Below are 22,449 nucleotides of genomic sequence, written 5' to 3'. Positions count from 1 at the left end.
TTCTCAATGGTGACTCAAAATTTTGGCTCAAAGACAAGCCCAAAGTCGATTCCACCGCCAAACATCGACCCACCCCACTCATGGCTACTGAGATCCACCCGGTCTCTCACCACACTCATGCCAAACTTCATGGCCGCCACCCCCACACTTACACCAGATTTCATAGTTATCGGTCCACCCGAGGGTTGGGACCACATTCCCCGTCGCCAGCCACAAAATCCCGCCCCCCACAGACACGTAACATCTCTAGACCAAGCAAGCCCGTCCCCATCACTACCACCCACTCATCTGCTCCTGACACTAGTTCCCTTCTTACCCCATTTCGCCCGAACCCGGATGCTGTAACATCTCCCACCCATGTTCTTAGGACATCTACCCAATCCATCCATCCCCCATTTCAGTCTCCCCCCTTCTCCCCCTCCAGCCTTCCCCAAGGCTGCCCACTCAACCTTCCCCCCACCTCTTTCCCATCAGTGCCCTCGACTCCACCCCCCACCGAGACCCACTCTATCATATTCGAGGACTCATTACTCACTACCCATGACGAAAGTCTCTCAGCATCCTCTTCCACACCCTTCAATCTAACAGCAAGCCAATCGGTGTCTTTTTTACCGCTACCCGGGGCCCTGACCCCGGAAGCGACATACACCCTGAGACAACCTGCAGGCAATACCACAATAATCACAGATTTTTTCAAACCAGCTCCAAAAAAACAGAAGGGTCAAAAAAGAAAAAATGCCGCAGAGGACGGAGAGGAGGAGCCGCAAACAGAAGCAAAAAGCGAGGGAAGAATCAAGACAGGGAACATGCAGAACCACCAAGGTCCAAAGAGGAACAAAACCACACAACGGTAAAAATCTTCAATCTCTCCAAATTCAGCCTTAATGCCGCACAAATTTCAGTACTGCAAAAAGGCCTATCATTTTGCCCAGCAGAGAAATTTAATGAATTCGAACTATTTGTGGATCTGAACACGTTCATTAGGAATGTCACCCTACAGAGACATTTCGCCATTGAAGCTAAACACTGTAAAAACAACAAAACAGCAAACAGCCCACCTGATCCAGTTCCCTCACCCACTACCCATACAGATTTAAAACCAAGATCGACGTTTAACCCCATCCACCGTAGGGGGAACCATATCAACACTTTTTTCTCACTAGTGTCTGACGACATGAGAAAAATTAATGTGAACACCAAAACAAAGAAAAACCTAACAAAAGAAGAAAAACAGGCAGTGAAGGAACTCAACAATAACGACTCTCTGGTCATTCGAAATGCAGATAAAGGCGGAGGAATCATATTACTAAACAAAGAAGACTACATCATAGAAGCTAACAGAATCCTGGAAGATGCACTGTATTACGAACCTCTTTTCCACAATCCGTTACACGACGACAAAAAGAATCTGGACAAATTGCTGAAACAAGCTGAAGAAGACCACATTCTCACTAAAAAGGAGAAAGAATACATTACAATAGACCACCCCAATACAGCATTGTTTTATTATCTACCAAAAATCCACAAAAATGACAAAAACCCACCTGGAAGACCCATCATCTCTGGGATAAATTCACTCACAAGCAATTTGTCCCACTATGTAGATATATTTCTACAAAAATATGTACTGAATCTCCCTTCCTTCCTACAGGACTCCACTCAACTAATCACACTACTCAAAGAGATCACCTGGGACCCCTCGTATAGCTGGCTCACCTTGGACGTGGTAGCCCTCTATTCCAACATCCCCCACGAAGCGGGAATCAAAACAACGGGCTTCTATTTGGAGACAGACAGTCTCCTCTCTAAGACACACAAAACCTTTATCCTGGATGCAATAAATTTCATTTTAAAACACAATGTATTTTCTTTTGAGGGCAAGATTTATAAGCAACAGAATGGTACCGCGATGGGGACGCGTTTCGCACCGAGCTTTGCGAACTTATATATGGGCCGTTTTGAGGAGGAATTTATTTACAGCGAGCACCCGTGGAAAGAAAAGATAGTCCTTTATAAAAGGTACATTGACGACCTGATCCTTATATGGAATGGAACCACAGAAGAGGCTAACGCTTTCATTTCTCATCTAAATACAAACACGTGGAACCTCAGACTTACAGCAAACAGTTCAATCACCTCGATCGAATACTTAGATCTGAATCTCTACCACAGCGACAAAACAATAATGTCCAAAACTTTCTTCAAAAAAGTAGATAGCAACAGCTACCTCGACTACAAAAGTGCACACCACAAAAAATGGAAAGACAACATTCCATTCAGTCAGTTCAAGAGACTAAGAAGAAACTGCACCACCACGGAGGACTTCATCTCACAGAGTCAGATCTTACGCTCAAGATTCACCAGTAAAAAATACCCCAGAGGGATTATCGATGGCGCCTTCAAACGAGCCAATAAACAAAGCCAGGAGGAGTGCCTAACAAAGAAGGACAAAACCAAGGAACCAGAGGTAACAACCAAATTCAAATCCTCCTTCATCACCACGTTCAATTCAAATCACGATGTCCTGAGGAACATTCTCTCAAAACACTGGAATATCCTAAAAAATGACCCCTTTCTCAAAGAAACCATTCCGGCCAAACCCCAGATTATCTTCAGAAGAGCGAGGACATTGAAAAATATACTAGCCCCGAGCAAACTGAAAAAGAAAAAACCCACAGCAACAACCACTCCAGCCCTTTTCCCAGACTTGATAGGAAGTTACAAATGCAACCACGCCCAATGCAAATGCTGCATGAGTATCGCCAATCGGACCAAAAAATTCAAAAGCAATGTCACAGGAGAAGAATTTCAAATAAAGAGCTTCATGAACTGCTCCTCTTCATTCATAGTATACCTGGCAGAATGTGAATGCGGACTACAATATGTGGGTCGGACCATACAGTCACTTAGGGAACGTCTAAACAAACATCGGTGGAACATTGTACACGGATTCCAGAAACATAGCGTTTCAAGACATTTCTTATCACGTCACGACAAAGACCCTGCCAAACTCCACATCATACCAATCGAATCCATCAACGAAACCTGTCCAGATAGATTTAGAACACTCCAAAAAAGGGAGATGTTCTGGATTTTCAAATTGCAGACGCTAGAACCATATGGTCTCAATGAGAGTCTAGAGAACAGGTGCTTCTGACTCTAAAAACCTGCTTTTCCCCTCCCCTTGGCACCATCCCACTACAACCGATCACCCCCATCCCACCGCCATGTAATCCTCTTTCCCCCCCCCCCCCCTAACACCAATACCCCTAATTTAATATTAATATTTATTCCCAATTTATTAAATACATCCTTCTATCCCACACTCCATCACCACATACATGACATTCAATTTCCACTTCACCACATCAACATTCAATCCCACACCCCACTAACACACACATGACATTTACTCCCAGTCTTTTGGACACTGCATACACATATATATATATCCCTTCACCAACATCCTCTGGCTGGCATTTACTTCCTCATACACCTATGCAGCAATTGCATCACTTGTAATAATCCACTTCAGCAGGACAAAAGTCATTTATTTTAGTTCATACTACAACACCACCCTTATTCCCCACAGCGGTCCCTCTTGTCCCCAACTGTTTCCTTCTTCCCTCAGCCCTTTCCTCGCCTCCGCCCCCCTTCCCCCGGCCAGTTCCTTGGTTGTTCCGCCCTCCCCACGACGCACCATCAGTGCTGAAATGCCGGCACATACAAAACTCCGGCAGTGCCCCGCCCCCGTCCCGCCCTTCGGCCAGCGTCATCAATCCAGCCCCGCCCACCGCCAATGCCTCTCGCCGTCCCCGCCCTCCGGCAAGCATCACGATCGTAGCCCCACCCACCCCACGTGACCAGCGTTCCTGCGCTGGCTCATTTAAAACACCAACAGTGCGCGCCCTTTTCTGTGAATCAATCGCAACAGACGCCCCACGTGCTGGGATACGAGCGGCTCCACTGCGATCCACCAGGTTAGTTACCTTGCCTTGGCACATCCATGCAGGCCAGCACCTCTTCTCCCAAATGCCTACACCAGTAACTTATCTACCTCATCCTGACCACATATTCAACCCTGTCCGCCACCCTTTGGGGCCCAAGCACAATTTGTTCATCCAATCTTTATCATTTATTCCCATCTCTCACCATACAACCCTTTGACCTATTGCCATGACCTCAGACACATAAATCTTCATACATACATATATACATCCTTATCCATAGTCACACTTAATCCTAATTTGATCTCCATCCCTCATCTCCAATTCTACCATGTGTTCCCCTTTCTCCCTGATTTTCCATGCATTTCCCCTAAATTATGCAAGTATTGCCATATTGCTGTGACACTCAATCTTAACGTCCTCAGTAGATAGCTAGTGATAAGCGCATATACCCATGCCAACGTCAAAGATGTCTTCAATGAATCCCTTGGAGACTATTGTACTTTTATCATTTTACCTTTTATGATGTCTCTATATGTGTATATATATATATATATTTTTATATCCTCGATTTAACTTATTGACTCGAACACATATTTTCGTATCTACTCTTTTATACATGTATATACATTTATATTCCCGCTACGACTTCCCAGATTTATTATCCATATTTATTTATCCTCACCGAATTTCATGTATATGATTGATACACATTTTTTTCTGTAGACTTGACAAAGGGGTCATGCACCCCGAAACGCGTTGTCATCCTGAATAAACCAAATTGTTTTCTACCATTGGTTGTGGATTTGCGCCCGTTACTCTGTCCATTTTTCTTGGACTTTCTTGGTCCATCATACCCACAGTTCCCATACTCACCCGTTCGGCGGTTCGGCACCGACCGAAGGGTGTTTGGACAAAGCCGGCGGCACCAACCAACCCTTACGAGCACTCAGCCTTAATTGTAGTTGCACCCAATTGGTGCAACTCTAACAGGTGAGCATATTACCTCCTATATGATAGGAGTAACAATCGTTTACATACTCACCCTATGAGCGCCTTCTCTTTTCTTTTTTTGTCTACAACCACTAGCTGCAATATTATCAGTTCAGTGTGCTACTCAAAGAAAAAATGAGAGAACAGTAAAGAAAAATATAGTCATCTGTATGACCCTTAAACCCTCCCCAGTTCCATAGCCAAACATCCAAAACCACCCCTGATCATATTCTCCTGTCCTAAAGGGCCAAGCCCAATTAAGCAATGGTCATCCCGGATTTCATCAAACTTTTGTAGTCCATACCTGAAAGTCCATATACAGGTGAAACTCGAAAAATTAGAATATCATGCAAAAGTTCATTTATTTCAGTAATGCAACTTAAAATTAGAATATTGTGAAATATTCTAGGCTCAAAGTGTCACACTCTAGTCAGCTAATTAATCCATACCCCCTGAACAAAGGGTACCTGAGATTGTGACGTTGGGGTTTTCATAAGCTGTAAGCCATAATCATCCAAATTATAACAAATAAAGGCTTAAAATATCTTGCTTTGCATGTAATGAGTCTCTCATATATTAGTTTCACCTTTTAAGTTGCATTACTGAAATTAACTTTGCACGATATTCAAATTTTTCGTGTTTCACCTGTACTGGAGTTTCACCTCTACTGGAGTGATTCCACATTTCAATACCATTACCATGGGGAACACTTGAACACTTTTTCCTTTCCTGGGGAACACCTTTTCCAAATTCATACCTCAAAGAAGCTTTTGTGTAGGGACAGGTGAAGTATTCTATAATTCTTCCCAGCACTTTATTGTCCCTAGAACAAAAACAGAAAAAACTGTGCCGAGACTCCTTTATTCTTCTGTATGCAGAAGATAGTTTAATGACACTGGCTATATTTTTGGGACCATTGTCCTGCAGTGGAATAAATTTGGAGCCAATCTGATGCCTCCCTGATGGTATTGCATGATAGATACTTAGCTGCCTGTATTTCTCAGCAATGAGGACACAATTAATCTTGGCCAAATAGCCAACTCCATTTGCTGAAATGCAGCTCCAAACTTGGAAGGAACCTCCACCATGCTTCACTGTTGCCTGCAGACGCTCATCATTGTACCACTTTTCGGCCCTTCAGAAAACAAATTGCCTTTTGCTACAGCCAAATATTTCCAATTTTGACTCATCAGTCCAACTGCACCCCAGTTCCTATGTTTTTGTGCATAGTTGAGTCACTTGGCCTTGTTTCCACATTGAAGGTATGTCTTTTTTGGCCACAATCCTTCCATAAAGAGCAGAATGGCAGTTTCAGAGAGATAGAGCGTCTAGGTGTAACGGCAATGCCCCCATTGCTTCTAGAGGCTCAGCAGCCAAGATGCCTTCAGCTGCCAAGTGCACATGAAACAGGTCAGCCAGTTTCATAGGTACGAATCCGCTGAAAGATGCCCTTTAATAGCATTTTGTTTTTGTTATATACATACAGTTTATATACCCAGGTAGGTGCACATTGTTGTGTCTTTGAGAAGCCTAGCAAAGCTCAGGGACACCGCATGGAGATCAGCAAGAAGGGTCTGCACATTACCTTTCACTGTTTTAGTGCCCCTAGAAGCTTAGCAACAATCTAGTATGTTACACAGAGAGGTGACTTGGTCCTATCTAGCTGACAGGGCACCCTCTCTTCTGGAGCCCTTTTTTGAAATTTTCTAAGACCCATATATATGAAGTACTGGGGCACAGAAATAAATAAAGTATCCTAAGGGTGTCTTTTAAAGATTGGAAGATGAATTTGTCTATGTAAGTGTATTTCTAGAGGATGACTTTTAATTTCAATTGTTTTGTCACTAACACCTGCCCCATACATTGTAATGTGCTCCTGTCCATAAAGAGTATTTATTGTCTATATGTTCACATGAATATTATGTCCATGTTCATATGAAAGACACGTTATGCATGGAATTAAATAAAGAAAATCCTTTCCGTTGGCAAGTGCTCGTGTTTGGCTTTTTTTTTTACCAACCACCCAGCGATTGTTGATATTCAGCTCAGCACTTTATTGTAAAATGTCTTGCCAAGCAGATTGGAATTAGTAAATATGGCTGTACTGCAGTTCCCTATGCAGCTGGTGTCTAGGAGCACTACATCTCTCTGAAATCTTGGTGGCTGAACCGCTACTAATCAGAATGTAGAAGCGTATTGCACTAATATTCTATACCATTCAATGGTGGAAACAACCCTTGAAGATTAGGTCAGAAGAGATTCAACATTAGGCCACAACCTAATCAAGTTGCTGAGAACCTAGAGAAGAAGGAGACAAGATTTCAAGGTTTTGAAAAAGAAAAGACGCAGAAATGTACTTGCATGTGTAGTGCTGTTGTCGTAATAGCAAAATGAATAGTGGCTTCATCACTTTGTATAAGAGATAAAGGTGCTGTCACCGCCAGCTCTCTGAGAAGGTCTGGTAGACGTTCTTCTATACCTCTTGCATGATGTTCTTTGTTTTGGTTTCACTTTGTCATCTCCTTTCCTTCTCCCAGCTGTTACCCATTTACACTAATTGCCTCCCTTTATATTCCCTCCCATACTGCCTCACTTTGCGGTTTATACTACTTCATGGATTGAAGTGTTCACTGCTGGAGACTTCTGTTACTGCTTGTTCAGATAAGTCCTTTCATGTATTGTGTTTCCTTGCTGGCTTGATTCTAGGTGACCCCGACTCCCTCCGTATTAAGTGCAGGGAGCCGGTGGTCGTGTCCCCTCACTGTTATAGGGTTTTCTGGTATCACACAGTCTAGGTACGAGGGCATGCAATCGTCTACCTCTGAGACCCTTGTATGTGCTTAGCAGTCAGGGTGAGCTCTTAGGGTTTTATAGGGGTCACCTTTATGTTTGGGATCAAGCCAGTCGGATGTTTATCCATAACTTCCAGCTATCTGCAACATCATCCGTGACAGGTGCCTTGTGATGAATGCATTGTACCCTGGAACTGATTCCTATAATAACTAGTGGTGTAATGATATCAGTTGTTAAAAAGACTGGAGAACTGGACTTCGCCTACAGCAGTTGCCTTTCTTGGGTGCTAACAGCGTCTCCAGGCAAGCTCGGGCTGGCCCACAGGGGTACAGGTGAAATCCCCCGGTGGTCCCCTGAGTAAGGTGGGCCACCGGGGGATTTCACCCGGTGGACCCCTAGTCTCCCACCCCCTGCACAAGTGGCACATAACACAGTAGACTTACTACACTACATACATATATTCAGTGTACAGCACCTCAACCAGTCTATGTTCATTTCAAAAACTTGATAGACAATATAGTATATATAAAGTATATTAAAGAAACTCCCCAATTTATTATTATAGACACGATCAGAGCTGAGATGACTTCCAGGTAGACATGGAGTGCAGAATTATTAGGCAAGTTGTATTTTTGAGGATTAATTTTATTATTGAACAACAACCATGTTCTCAATGAACCCAAAAAACTCATTAATATCAAAGCTGAATATTTTTGGAAGTAGTTTTTAGTTTGTTTTTAGTTTTAGCTATTTTAGGGGGATATCTGTGTGTGCAGGTGACTATTACTGTGCATAATTATTAGGCAACTTAACAAAAAACAAATATATACCCATTTCAATTATTTATTTTTACCAGTGAAACCAATATAACATCTCAACATTCACAAATATACATTTCTGACATTCAAAAACAAAACAAAAACAAATCAGTGACCAATATAGCCACCTTTCTTTGCAAGGACACTCAAAAGCCTGCCATCCATGGATTCTGTCAGTGTTTTGATCTGTTCACCATCAACATTGCGTGCAGCAGCAACCACAGCCTCCCAGACACTGTTCAGAGAGGTGTACTGTTTTCCCTCCTTGTAAATCTCACATTTGATGATGGACCACAGGTTCTCAATGGGGTTCAGATCAGGTGAACAAGGAGGCCATGTCATTAGATTTTCTTCTTTTATACCCTTTCTTGCCAGCCACGCTGTGGAGTACTTGGACGCGTGTGATGGAGCATTGTCCTGCATGAAAATCATGTTTTTCTTGAAGGATGCAGACTTCTTCCTGTACCACTGCTTGAAGAAGGTGTCTTCCAGAAACTGGCAGTAGGACTGGGAGTTGAGCTTGACTCCATCCTCAACCCGAAAAGGCCCCACAAGCTCATCTTTGATGATACCAGCCCAAACCAGTACTCCACCTCCACCTTGCTGGCGTCTGAGTCGGACTGGAGCTCTCTGCCCTTTACCAATCCAGCCACGGGCCCATCCATCTGGCCCATCAAGACTCACTCTCATTTCATCAGTCCATAAAACCTTAGAAAAATCAGTCTTGAGATATTTCTTGGCCCAGTCTTGACGTTTCAGCTTGTGTGTCTTGTTCAGTGGTGGTCGTCTTTCAGCCTTTCTTACCTTGGCCATGTCTCTGAGTATTGCACACCTTGTGCTTTTGGGCACTCCAGTGATGTTGCAGCTCTGAAATATGGCCAAACTGGTGGCAAGTGGCATCTTGGCAGCTGCACGCTTGACTTTTCTCAGTTCATGGGCAGTTATTTTGCGCCTTGGTTTTTCCACACGCTTCTTGCGACCCTGTTGACTATTTTGAATGAAACGCTTGATTGTTCGATGATCACGCTTCAGAAGCTTTGCAATTTTAAGAGTGCTGCATCCCTCTGCAAGATATCTCACTACTTTTGACTTTTCTGAGCCTGTCAAGTCCTTCTTTTGACCCATTTTGCCAAAGGAAAGGAAGTTGCCTAATAATTATGCACACCTAATATAGGGTGTTGATGTCATTAGACCACACCCCTTCTAATTACAGAGATGCACATCACCTAATATGCTTAATTGGTAGTAGGCTTTCGAGCCTATACAGCTTGGAGTAAGACAACATGCATAAAGAGGATGATATGGTCAAAATACTCATTTGCCTAATAATTCTGCACGCAGTGTAGAGGAAAGCTACCAGTGTCCTCTTCTCCCCAGGACCTACCTTCTCAAAGTCACTGCAGGGACTCCCATATTCAATCATCTGGTAGCATCTTGCTGCTGTGTGAGCAGGTAATATTTGAATGTATCCGTACGGTGGGCCCCCAATTTTACTGGTGGGCCCTAGGCAGCCCAGTCCGACACTGTCTCCAGGTACTCAGATACACCCAGGACTTACAGTACAACAGGGCTGAATATAACAACCACTTCACAAGAATAGCATTATGAAGCACATATGACCACTGGCAGGAAACAAACATATAGGAGTTGAAACTCACCGTTAGATTACAGAAACCGAATAATGATAAATGAGTGATGGCACAAACGGATCAAGGAGATGTCCGTTAGGTAATGAAGCAGACAGATGATGGTAATGACAGGTAATTTTACAGATGGATGAAGATAACCAAAAATAAACAGACAACAGCTGATCCTAACTCTCCCTGACTCTTTCCCTGTAGGTATCTCAGAACACTGGCCCTAACACCACTCCACTGCTCCTCAATATCCCCAAATATCTACTCTGCAATATTGACCGACAACAGCAACTGGAACATGCTAGGACCAGAGACAATAAAAATAAACTGAGAAGATCTGAACTGAAATGGAAGCAAGATAGATTTAAACAGCAAAATACAAAGCAATACTCAGAAACAAGAACTTGATAAAGAATAATCGCAAGAACCAACCTATACAGACAAGGAGGACTAGACAAGAAGCTAGAAAGAAGGATTGGCTGGATACAAATGCAGAGTTTACACTATCACCTGCAAGTTCACAGTAGAGTCCATAAATATATAGATTTTTTATAAACAAAAAGGTTATCCAATTCAGGAACTTCTTCCCAAATGAGATTGGCTTGCACCACTGATCAGCTGACCAACAGTAATGGATGAGCTGGGATACAGTTGCATAGCAGTCTCAGAAAACTAGTAGACAGGAGAAGATACAGCAGGAGTAAACCTGCTGGTCAGAATTAGGGGTTAGTCAGCAGGAAAACAACGAAAAATGTCCAGCACTGAGATCAATAAAAGTCTTCAATCTTTATTCCATACATTTAAAAGAATACAATTCTTCACATGGACAGTGGTAATGCCATGTCCATGTGAAAAATTGTATTGTTGTAAATTTATAGAATAAAGATGGAAGACTTTTATTCATCTCAGTGCTGGACATTTTTCGTTGTTTTCCTGGATTATACTACAGACGGGACCGGGTCCTTGCCCGAGAGGTAGTATGGAGAGTACTGGCTTATCTTTTTGACCTTTACGGTTAGTCAGCAGGACCCTGATCCTAACTGAGCTAGTGTTTTAGAAAGCTGAAGTTAAATTGGAAAATTATACTGCTACAGTAGAAAATACTTAAAGGGGTATTCCGGTTATAGAAAGTTATCCCCTATCCACCTATATACATTTTTTTTTATAATAACAGATTTATGAGAGGTGTTAGTAAAAGTATTAAAAATGCATCAGCCAGATATTGGCTATGCAAACCACTGATAAGACAACCCAATATAAGGCATTCCAACAACTACCATTTACGGTATATCTAAAGTATATGTCATGAGTGTCTGATCAGTGGTGGTCCGAGTCCTTAGCTATGGGGAAAACAGAAAGTCTATGTCCCCTGTTATTAAAAAGAGTAGCAGTAGCTGAGATTGCAGGGAATTAGGAAGAAATTCGGTGTGAATTCTGTATAATGTGCACATGCCCCCACAGATCATTTTGGTAAATTTGTATTTCAGTAAAGTAATGCCGCTTCTACAGAAATGTTATTTATTGGGAGACAGAAGTGAGAGAAAATTTTCAGTTGCTATAAAACAGCCAGACCCTATTTTTGAATATACGGATCTAAACAGTAATAGTTACACAAAACTATGTGTACTGCAAAATTCATCAAAATAGCTCCTACACAGGAATATCATCTGGGTGCAGGTCTGGCTTTAGGTTACAATGCATCCTGTGTGAGAAGTATTTTGGCGACCCCTAACACACAGACACTTCTGCAAGCATTATAGCGTTCTGAATACACTAAATTAGTAGCATCAATTTTAAAATGCAATTTAATTTTATGGAGAAAAGAATGCACAGCTGAAGTTTAAAGGAGTATTCCCATCTGGCACCAGAACCAAGCTCATTACAACAATACAGCACCAGAACCAACCAGGCAAATGCATACATCCTAACTTTTGAAAAGCCCAAGGGGGGACACTTGCTCCTTCACAGTAGGTATGCCCCCTTGGTGCCCCCTCACAGTAACATAGAAACATAGAAACATAGAATGTGTCGGCAGATAAGAACCATTTGGCCCATCCAGTCTGCCCAATATACTAAATACTATGGATAGCCCCTGGCCCTATCTTATATGAAGGATGGCCTTATGCCTATCCCATGCATGCTTAAACTCCTCCACTGTATTTGCAGCTACCACTTCTGCAGGAAGGCTATTCCATGCATCCACTACTCTCTCAGTAAAGTAATACTTCCTGATATTACTTTTAAACCTTTGCCCCTCTAATTTAAAACTATGTCCTCTTGTAGCAGTTTTTCTTCTTTTAAATATTCTCTCCTCTTTTACCTTGTTGATTCCCTTTATGTATTTAAAAGTTTCTATCATATCCCCTCTGTCTCGTCTTTCTTCCAAGCTATACATGTTAAGGTCCTTTAATCTTTCCTGGTAAAAGAATGCACAGTTTTTCCCCTAAGTGCCCCTTTACAGTAGAAAGCCCCTTTAGTGCCCCCATACAGGAAAAAGCCCCCATAGTGCCCATACACAGTAGCAGTGCTCCTTTCACACTAATTTACCCCCTTATTGCCCCCACACAGTAGTTATGCCCTAGTGCCCCACACAGTACAATGCACCCTTAGTGCCTCCACATATTAGTTATGTCCCCTTAGTGCCCCCACACAGTAGAATGCACCCATAGTGCCACTACACAACACAATGCCTCCATAGTGCTCTCACACAGTAAAGTGCCCCCGCAAAGCAGTTATGCTCCCAGACACAGTAAAATGTGTCCCCAAACAATACTTATGCCCCCTTTGTGCCTGCACACAGTAAATGCCCCCAAAAGTGCACCCAAATAGTAGTTGCGTCCCCTTCACAGTAGTATGCCCCCTTATTGTCCCCACACAGAATGCCCCCATAGTGCCCGCACACACTAAAATGCCCCCTTAGTGCCCCATATAGTATTTATGACACATTAGTGCTCCCACACAGTAGAATGCCCCCACAATGTGCCTACACAGTAAAATACCCCCATAGTTCTCCTTTACGGTATTTGTGCCCCCTTCACCGTAGAGTGTCTCCACACAGTAGTTATGCCCCTCAGTGCCTTCACACAGTAGTATGCCCCATTAGGCTCCCCCACAGAAAAATGCCCCCTTAATGCCCCCCATAGTACTTATGCCCCCTTAGTGGCCCCACATAGTAGACTACCTCCATAGTACATCATCACAGTAGTTATGCCCCATTAGTGCCTCCACACAGTAGAATACCTCCATAGTGCACATTAGTTATGCCCTCTTGGTGCTCCACACAGTAGAATGCACCATAGAGCTCCCACACAACAAAATGCCCGCAAAAAAAAATGAATGTTGCCTACTTAGTGTTAATAAAATAAAAAATGCAATACTCACCTAGCCCAGTTCCCATGATGAATGGAGCACATCCTGGTCTCCCCAGCAGCAGGAGCAATGCAGTGATGTCATCATGTCTGCTGAGATGAGAGCGCACAGGCTGATTCCCCGGCTGGGGAATGATCATTGGCCTGTGCATTCTCTAGTGTCCAGTCCAGCTCACAAGGCGCGAAGACATCACCAGATTGTGCCTGCTGCTGGGAATGGTGAAACAGAGAGCTGAAGGCTCCCTGCTTCACCACTGCATCCAATTGTATCTGCGTCCTGTGGGGTACAGGGACGCCTGGAAACTGGGTGAATCGTCCTGGTGACCGGGTAACCGGGTAAGACCAACTGGTATCCTCTTCCGAAGTCCAGGGTCATGCACCCTGTGTGGTCTGGGTATCCCATTAGCTTTCCTTTTGTCCACAATGCTAGTTACATCCCCTTGTACGTACAGTATTCATGTCACATCATATTTTACATAACCTTGTATCCATGCTCAAATTAATAGGAAGTTAGTAGGAAAACAAGATGTATTCCTTCTTCCTTAACTAGACATATTTGGGGTAGGTATAATTAGATTACTATTTTCCCTTTTCTGTCCCTTTTTATTAAGTTAACCTAATCGTCAGAGGTCCTATGTGTGGGAGAGAAATGACCCGTGCTCTGCTTTATTTTATCCATACAACTTTCTTATGACTAAATACACTGTGTTTCTAAATGGATCTTCTTGTTTTTCATTACAATAGCTATTAAAGAGGTTTTCCCTCGAAAAATTTTCAACATTTTCCAAAGTAGCACTTAGATGTGAACATTTTTATAATTTCATGCCATTTTACAGCTGAGTTATTCAATAAAATGTATCTCTATAGCCTTGGGGAAGTGTCTAAGGATATGAAACAGCTGTAGGGTGTGCTGATTCGAGCGTATATGTCTAGCTCACCTACCCTCTGTACGTGATGTAATAATAATGATGAGTGCTGTGGATATAGTCTCTATTCGGATATTGCCTTTCTACTGAGCACCCCGCTGATATGGTGCCAATATAGCCTATTGTCTCCGCATTACAGACATAATAGCAGTGCCAATGTTTTCTATTTTTTACTATGGTCTATCTGTATAGCGCCACCTTCTGTTTGTTCTTTTCCTTATTTCTCTGTCCTCCATCACTGAAGTAGATGGCTCATGCTCATTTCCATCCTTCAACTGCCATCAGCTGTTAGAAGGTGTGACAGTTAAGGCCCCATTTATACGACCGTATGGCTGCCATGCCCATGTCGCGGACCGATAATAGCGGTCTGCAAAACATGGGAACCAGCCGTGTGAACTCTGTGCTGCAGTGCAGACCCATTGACGTGAATTGGTCTGTGATCCGCAAGATACATGTCCTATATTTTGCGGTGTGGAGGCATGTTTCCGTAGCGTTCTGATCCATGCCTCCGCTCCGCAAAACATAGGACATGTCCTATCTTTTGCCGTATCTCGCGGATCACGGACCCAATGGGTCCGCATCCAGAGCACAGGGTTCACATGGCCAGTGCCTGTGTATTGCGTACCCACTGTATGCGGTCCGCAACACGGGCACAGCGACCATACGGTCGTGTGAATGGGTTCTTTCATGGAGAGCACTGCAGGGGAAAGGACACATACCTTGAGCTGTGAGAGGAAGAGAACTGGAGCAGAAAGGACACTCCACCTCTACCCCACCCTGAGCTGCCGACCTGAAATAATTCTTACACGATAATTTGGAGGTAAAGGGCTGTGAGGTAAAGGGCTGTTTTAGCTACATGATGTCTGATTGTCCTTTTTACATTAAGGGTCTATTCACACATCCGTATGTGTTTTGCGGATCCACAGATCCGCAAAACACGGACACCGGCAATGTGCGTTCCACATTTTGCGGACCGCACATTGCCTGCACTATAATAGAAAATGCCTAATCTTGTCCGCAATCGAGGATAAGAATAGGACATGTTCTATTTTTTTCGGGAACTGAATTGCGGACCCGGATCCAAACAGCACATAGTGTGGCCCCATAGAAATGAATGGGTCCGCAATTCCGTTCCGCAAAATGCGGAACAGAATTGCGGACGTGTGAATGGACCCTAATCATGAGATAACCCCTTTAAGTCTAGTAACTGTAAATATATTGGTCACCTAGATTTTGGGTTGCTTAATAGCAAAGTTGTGTTTTTTTTTTTACTGAGGAAGAGCTTCTTTCTGGCCACTCTGCCATAAAGCCCAGATTGATGGAGCCCTGCAGTGATGGTTGGGCTTCTGGAAGTTTCTTCCATCTGTGCACAGGATCTTTGAAGCTCAACCAGGGTGACCATTGGGTTCTTGGTCACCTATTTAACCAAGGCCCTTAACCCCTGATTACTTTGTGTGATATGGCAGCCAGCTCTACGTCTTGGTTGTCCCAAACTTCTATAAATTCCACAAAAAAATAGAAAGAGACAATGTACTGTATATGAAAGCCACTTCTTATTCACAAAGGCACTTCACAATTCCACAGGTATATATAGTAACACCAGTGGCGTGCCTAGGGTGTTTGGCACCCGGGGCGGGTCCTTTCTCTGGCACCCCCCATCCCCCCAATACTTGACCACATACCTCTTACATCCAGGGACATCTCCTGTCATGTAGACCTTCTCTTTCCTCTTCTCCTCTGTTAGACCACCATGACAAATTCATTCAGCCGCATCTCGTCTCTACAGAGTTTGTAATACAGATACGTTAGATTTCTCAGTTTTTCCATCAACCTCCTCATCCTGGTGTCCCCACAGTGTCATCCTGCTGCCACCCCCAATACTGTGCCCATTGTGCCCCCCAATGCCCCAGGTACTATGCTGCTGAAAAAAATAGTGACCCCAGTAGACATAATTGGGGCCATTTATCAAACTGGTGTAAAGTAGAACTGGATTTCTAAAAGAGCTGTCAAATATGAAAGGTGGAATCTGATTGGCTGCTATGGGCAACTAAGCCAGTTCTACTTTATACCAGTTTGATAAATTACCCCAAATGTCCCTATAGTGTCCACGGCAATTATAATGTCCCCAGTAATAATAACACCCTATATTGTGCTCCAGGTAATAATCCCTGTATAGTGTCCCAAAGAAATAATAGAATTGCCCCTACAGTGCCTGCCCAATAGCAACGCCCCCCACGCTGCCCCATATAGTAGTTCCCCCCACACTGCCCCCCATAGTAATCCCCTCATAGTAATTTGCCCCCCCCACACAGTAATTTCCCCTACACTGCCCCATACAGTAATTTCCCCCACACTGCCCCTATACAGTATTTTCCCCCACACAGTAATTTCCCCCACACTGCCCCCACACAGTAATTTCCCCCATACTGCCCCATATAGTAATTTGCCCTACACAGTAAATTCCCCCACACTGCCCCATACAGTAGTTTCCCCAACACGGCTTCCCCCCCACAGAAATTTCCCCCACACTGTCCCCATACAGTAATTTCCCCCTACAGTAGTTTCCCCCGCACTGCCCCATACAGTAATTTCCCACACACAGTAATTTCCCACACTGCCCCATACAGTAATTTCCCCCATACAGTAGTTTCCCCCACACTGCCCCATACAGTAATTTCCCCCACACTGTGGTTTCCCCCACACAGTAGTTTCTCCCACACTGCCCCCACACAGTAGTTTCCCCCACACCGTAGTTTTCCCCACACTGCCCCGCACAGTAGTTTCCCACACAGTAGTTTCCCCCACACTGCCCCCACACAGTAGTTTCCCCCACACTGCACCCACACAGTAGTTTTCCCTATACTGCCCCCCCACAGTAGTTTTCCCCATACTGCCCCCCCCACAGTAGTTTCCCCCACACTGCCCCCCCACAGTAGTTTCCCCCACACTGCCCCCCCACAGTAGTTTCCCCCACACTGCCCCCCACACAGTAGTTTCCCCCACATTGCCCCCACACAGTAGTTTCCCCCACACTGCCCCCCACACAGTAGTTTCCCCCACACTGCCCCCACACAGTAGTTTCCCCCACATTGCCCCCACACAGTAATTTCCCCCCCACTGCCCCCACACAGTAATTTCCCCCCCACTGCCCCCACACAGTAGTTTCCTCCACACTGCCCCCACAGTAATTTCCCCCACACAGTAGTTTCCCCCACACAGTAGTTTCCTCCACACAGTAATTTCCCCCATACGGTAGTTTCCCCCACACAGTAATTTCCTTCACACTGCCCCCCCCCACAATAATTTCCCCCACACTGCCCCCACACAGTAATTTCCTCCACACTGCCCTCCACACAGTAGTTTCCCCCACACTGCCCCCCACACAGTAGTTTCCCCCACACTGCCCCCCACAGAATAATTTCCCCCACACTGCCCCAACACAGTAGTTTCCTCCACACTGCTCCCCACAGAGTAATTTCCCCCACACAGTAGTTTCCCCCACACTGCCCCCCACAGAGTAATTTCCCCCACACTGTCTCCACACAGTAGTTACCCCCACATAGTAATTTGCCCCACACGGTAGTTTCCCCCCACATTTCCCCATATAGTAATTTCGCCCCCCACATAGTAATCCCTCCCATAATAATTTGCCCCCACATAGTAATCCCTCCCATAATAATTTGCCCCCACATAGTAATCCCTCCCATAATAATTTGCCCCCACACAGTATCCCACCAAAATATTTTTCCCCCACATGTCTTCCTGTGTGTCCCCAGACACACTCCCATGTCCCCCAAAGTTGGCACATAAAAAAACAAAAAAATAAACGCTAAATACTCACCTGCGCTTGCTTGCAGAGGAAGGCGCGCACACTTCACTGTGCTGCTGCATCCCGGCACAGGTGCACGCGATGGCGTCATCACGCACGCCTGCATCTGTACTGATGGAAGCGCTCATTGCTTCTGGCACCCCCCTGAGAGCCGTCACCCGGGGCGAACTGCCCCCCACCCGCCCCCCCTAGGCAAGCCACTGAGTAACACTTCATATCATACCAGGTTAGCAGGATGTACAATAATTATGCAGCAATAACTTTCTAATGTTCACAGTAGCAATCGCCTGGGCAAAAGTTCATCATGGAGGTACTGCATAACTATTGGACTTTCTGCAAAACTGGTATGACATGAAGTATTATTGACTCCTTCGCAACCTCCGCTGTATATATTGTGATACAGTGACAGGTTTGGTCTGGGAAAACAGGTATTTTCCTCCCAGCATGTGCTGCTGGGCTGATTTACAGCCAGGTGAGGTCCAATACCGGACCGGATTTTAAGTGCTGGTCCGGGTTTTGCCAGCACCTGGCTGTCCTTGAATAGGCAGCTGGGCTCAGAAGCGATGTCTGTGTGCTGGAATCTGCAGCCTGTGCTGGGCTGGAGAGCTACGACCCATGTGTCAGGGGAACAGGCCGCCTAAAGCCTGTATTTGGACTTTCTGAGGCAGAACTGCCACCAAGGTGACTTTTTGTTATATTAACTTGCCATTGGGTGTAAAGTAACACCAACACTGCAAAAGTGACGTTTTAAGATCGGGGAGCCTGCTACGCTGTACTAATAGCCAGCAGCTATTAGTGAAATATATCAACACAGGCCACCAGGTGACAGCACTGTATTGTTATAATGAAAATGAAATGTTCAATGATGGCTATATAGCCATCAATGAACACAATGGGCAATCCAATGATTGTCAGTTATAGTCACCCAGGGTGACCTAAAAAAAATGTAAGGCTACTTTCACACTAGTGTTTCTATTTTCCAGTATTGAGATCCATCATAGGGTCTCAATACCGGAAAAAAACGCTTCAGTTTTGTCCCAATTCATTGTCAATGGAGACAAAATGCAACTGAACAAAATGGAATGATCCAAAATGCTGTGGTTTGCTTTCCGTCCTGGGATGCGGAGCAAAACGTCATGACCCACAATGTAAGTCAATGGGGACGGATCCGTTTTATCTGACACAATAGAAAACGGATCCGTCCCCCATTTACTTTCAATGGAGTTCACGTCTTGGCTATGTTAAACATAATACAACCGGATCCGTTCATAACGGATGCAGATGGTTTTATTATCAGTAACGGAAGTGTTTTTGCTGAAACCTGCCGGTTCCAGTAAAAACACTAGTGTAAAAGTAGCCTAAGAAAAAGTTTTTAAAAATAATGATAACCTGCAGATGTAGTAGAGTTAACACACATGCTTTCTGAGACGTGTTATCTAAACTAAATGCATTAAGCTTTTGTTTCAAGATAACTCGATGAGTTAAGAAATTTGAGTTAAGAGTTTGTATGTTAACCCTGCTACATCTGTAGTCAACTAATTGCTGATATGTCCTGTTAGTGGAAAGATAACAGCAACATTTACGATGCAATTTTCTGTATAGATGGAGGTTGGGCCTTCAGAATAATCTTTTCTGATGGGCTCAAGGATTCCCAGACAATAAATCCAAAAGAAACCCTTAGTCCAGTCTCACAATTTAGATGCTGCAGGATTCACTTTAAGTAAGTTTTCTTCAATATAAGTCGAAAAAAGCCAGATCACCAGATAGCGCTACTGTGTATTCCTGGAAGTAGGTGAGGAACATCCACTAGGATCTTTTCCACAGTTATCCAAAATACTGCAAGCTCCACAATCACTGCACATCACTCCCTCAGCGTCTCCCCACTACCGATCCCCCCCTAAATCCCTCCAAGCATATAAGTAGGAAATCTGATATTAAAGTGTTACCCTTATAAAGGGGCCTTAATACTATGGGGGGCACTACAGAGAGGCCTTATTACTACTGCTTTCACTATGGGTTGGCATTATTATTTGGCACAATATGTAGGGTACTGCAACTCAACAGGGCCACTTTTGGGGAGCATTATAGATATTGGGGGCACTGTAGGGTGCAGTCTTACGAATGAGGACACCCTGGGAGAGAATTATAGCTTTTGGTGGGACATTTATAGTACTATCTGTATGGCAGTAGAATTTATGGAGTAAAGTATTTGGGTGCACAGCAGGCATAGTATTGCGGTAGCAGCAGGATAACACTGCTGGGGCACCAGGGTTGGCAGGATGATAAAAAAGTGAGGAACCTAAGATGTCTGTGTGGCAAATTCTGCAGAGACCAGATGTGGCTGTAAAGAGAATGTGTACATCAGAGGAGACATCACCCATGAGGCACTGGATGTAAGAGGTATGTGGTGCTGTATAGTCCTGTATGTTTAATGTTGCCCATTCAGCAAGTAAAATGCATTTAGTGTTAGGGTGTGTGTGTGTGTGTGTGTGTGTGGAGGCATGGTCACTTTGGCACATATGAATTGGGGCTTTGGCTGTGGATCCATTGAGACCCTACCAACACCCCTGGTACTTGGCTCTGCTGCAGTAGCACAATATACTGTCCTTCTATGGTATTATTGGCCCCACTTACTTTAGTTGACTCCATTTACTCACATTGACCACACCTTCTCTCAGTTTTGGCCTACCTAGGATATGGGGCCGCTTTAGTTATTTTCCAGGGCCACTTTAAATTCTCAGTCCGCCCCTGGGATAGCCAGCCAACGTCATCATAAATAGAAATAATTCTACATTTATCATTAAAAATGTTGATGATAGACTTCATCTTTTGAAAAAATTTAATATCTTTTCAGGTTCTCCTCAACTGGATCCTGACATAATGAAGTTACTAACATCCAAAAAGATTGGACTGTTATGCCTTGGAAACCTGGTCGACTTTTCCTTTTTTTCTTTAGGTGGTTAAGATTAGAGATGAGCGAATCAATTCTAACTAATTGATCTGTCTCACGAGCAGGGCTGCTTCACCTGTGGAGGGGGTGTCCCCACAGGTGAAGAAGTGCTCACCTGCCACAAAATTGACAGGGGCAGACACTTAGACCAGTCCTGACAATTTCCTGCCTGTAATGCTGCTCTGATTAGAAGAGCAAGGCACAGGATCTGCTTTGGCTTTGGAACAGTGTCTGCGCAGGCGCCACACACAGGTGAAGAAGCCCTGCTGATTAGATGGCTCATTAGAATCCATTTGCTCTAGGTTACACCAAAGGAAATCTGGCAGTTCTACACTGACATCTACTGGTCATATCAGGTTATTCAATCCATCATGATTTTTTTGGTGTACAGCTACACAGCTACTTACTTTCTCTGAACATTAAGGAATTTGATCAGCCATTTAAATGTTCTTCTCTTTGGTAAGAAGTTCATTCTCATAAAGTTGACATTGTTTGTATTCAGGAAACTCATCTGTTAGAATTTGATGACCACAGACTCAGACTAACTACATAAACGTTTACTATGTTGTCCCTAATAAAACTATCTCTAATATACTTTATTTATAAATTTTCTATTTATACTACACTTTTTCTTACCTAAAGCATACCATTCACTGTGCGCTTAAAACTCTGTTCTCTGTACACGGCTGACAGCTTAGGGTGCATTCATATCACCGTTTTGACTACTTTCACACTAGCGTTTTCCCTTTCCGCTATTGAGATCCGTCATAGGATCTCAATACCGGAGGAAAACGCTTCAGTTTTGTCCCCATTCATTGTCAATGGGGACAAAACTGAACTGAACGAAACAGAGTGCACCAGAATGCATTCAGTTCGGTTGCATCCCCATCGCGGACAGAATAACGCTCCAAGCAGCGTTTTTTTGTTCGTGATGTAGTGCGGAGCAAGACGGATCCGTCATGACTCACAATGTAAGTCAATTGGGACGGATCCGTTTTCTCAGACACAATAGAAAACGGATCAGTCCCCCATTGACTTACAATGGAGTTCACGACGGATGCGTCTTGGCTATTTCAGAGATAATACAACCGGATCCATTTATGACGGATGCAGACTGTTGTATTATCAAGACGGAAGCGTTTTTTCTAATCCATGACGGATCCAGCAAAAACGCTAGTGTTAAAGTAG

Source organism: Bufo bufo, chromosome 1 (genome assembly GCF_905171765.1).
Source record: "Bufo bufo chromosome 1, aBufBuf1.1, whole genome shotgun sequence".
Classification (NCBI taxonomy): Eukaryota; Metazoa; Chordata; class Amphibia; order Anura; family Bufonidae; genus Bufo; species Bufo bufo.
Note: the sequence above shows the minus strand (reverse complement) of the source record.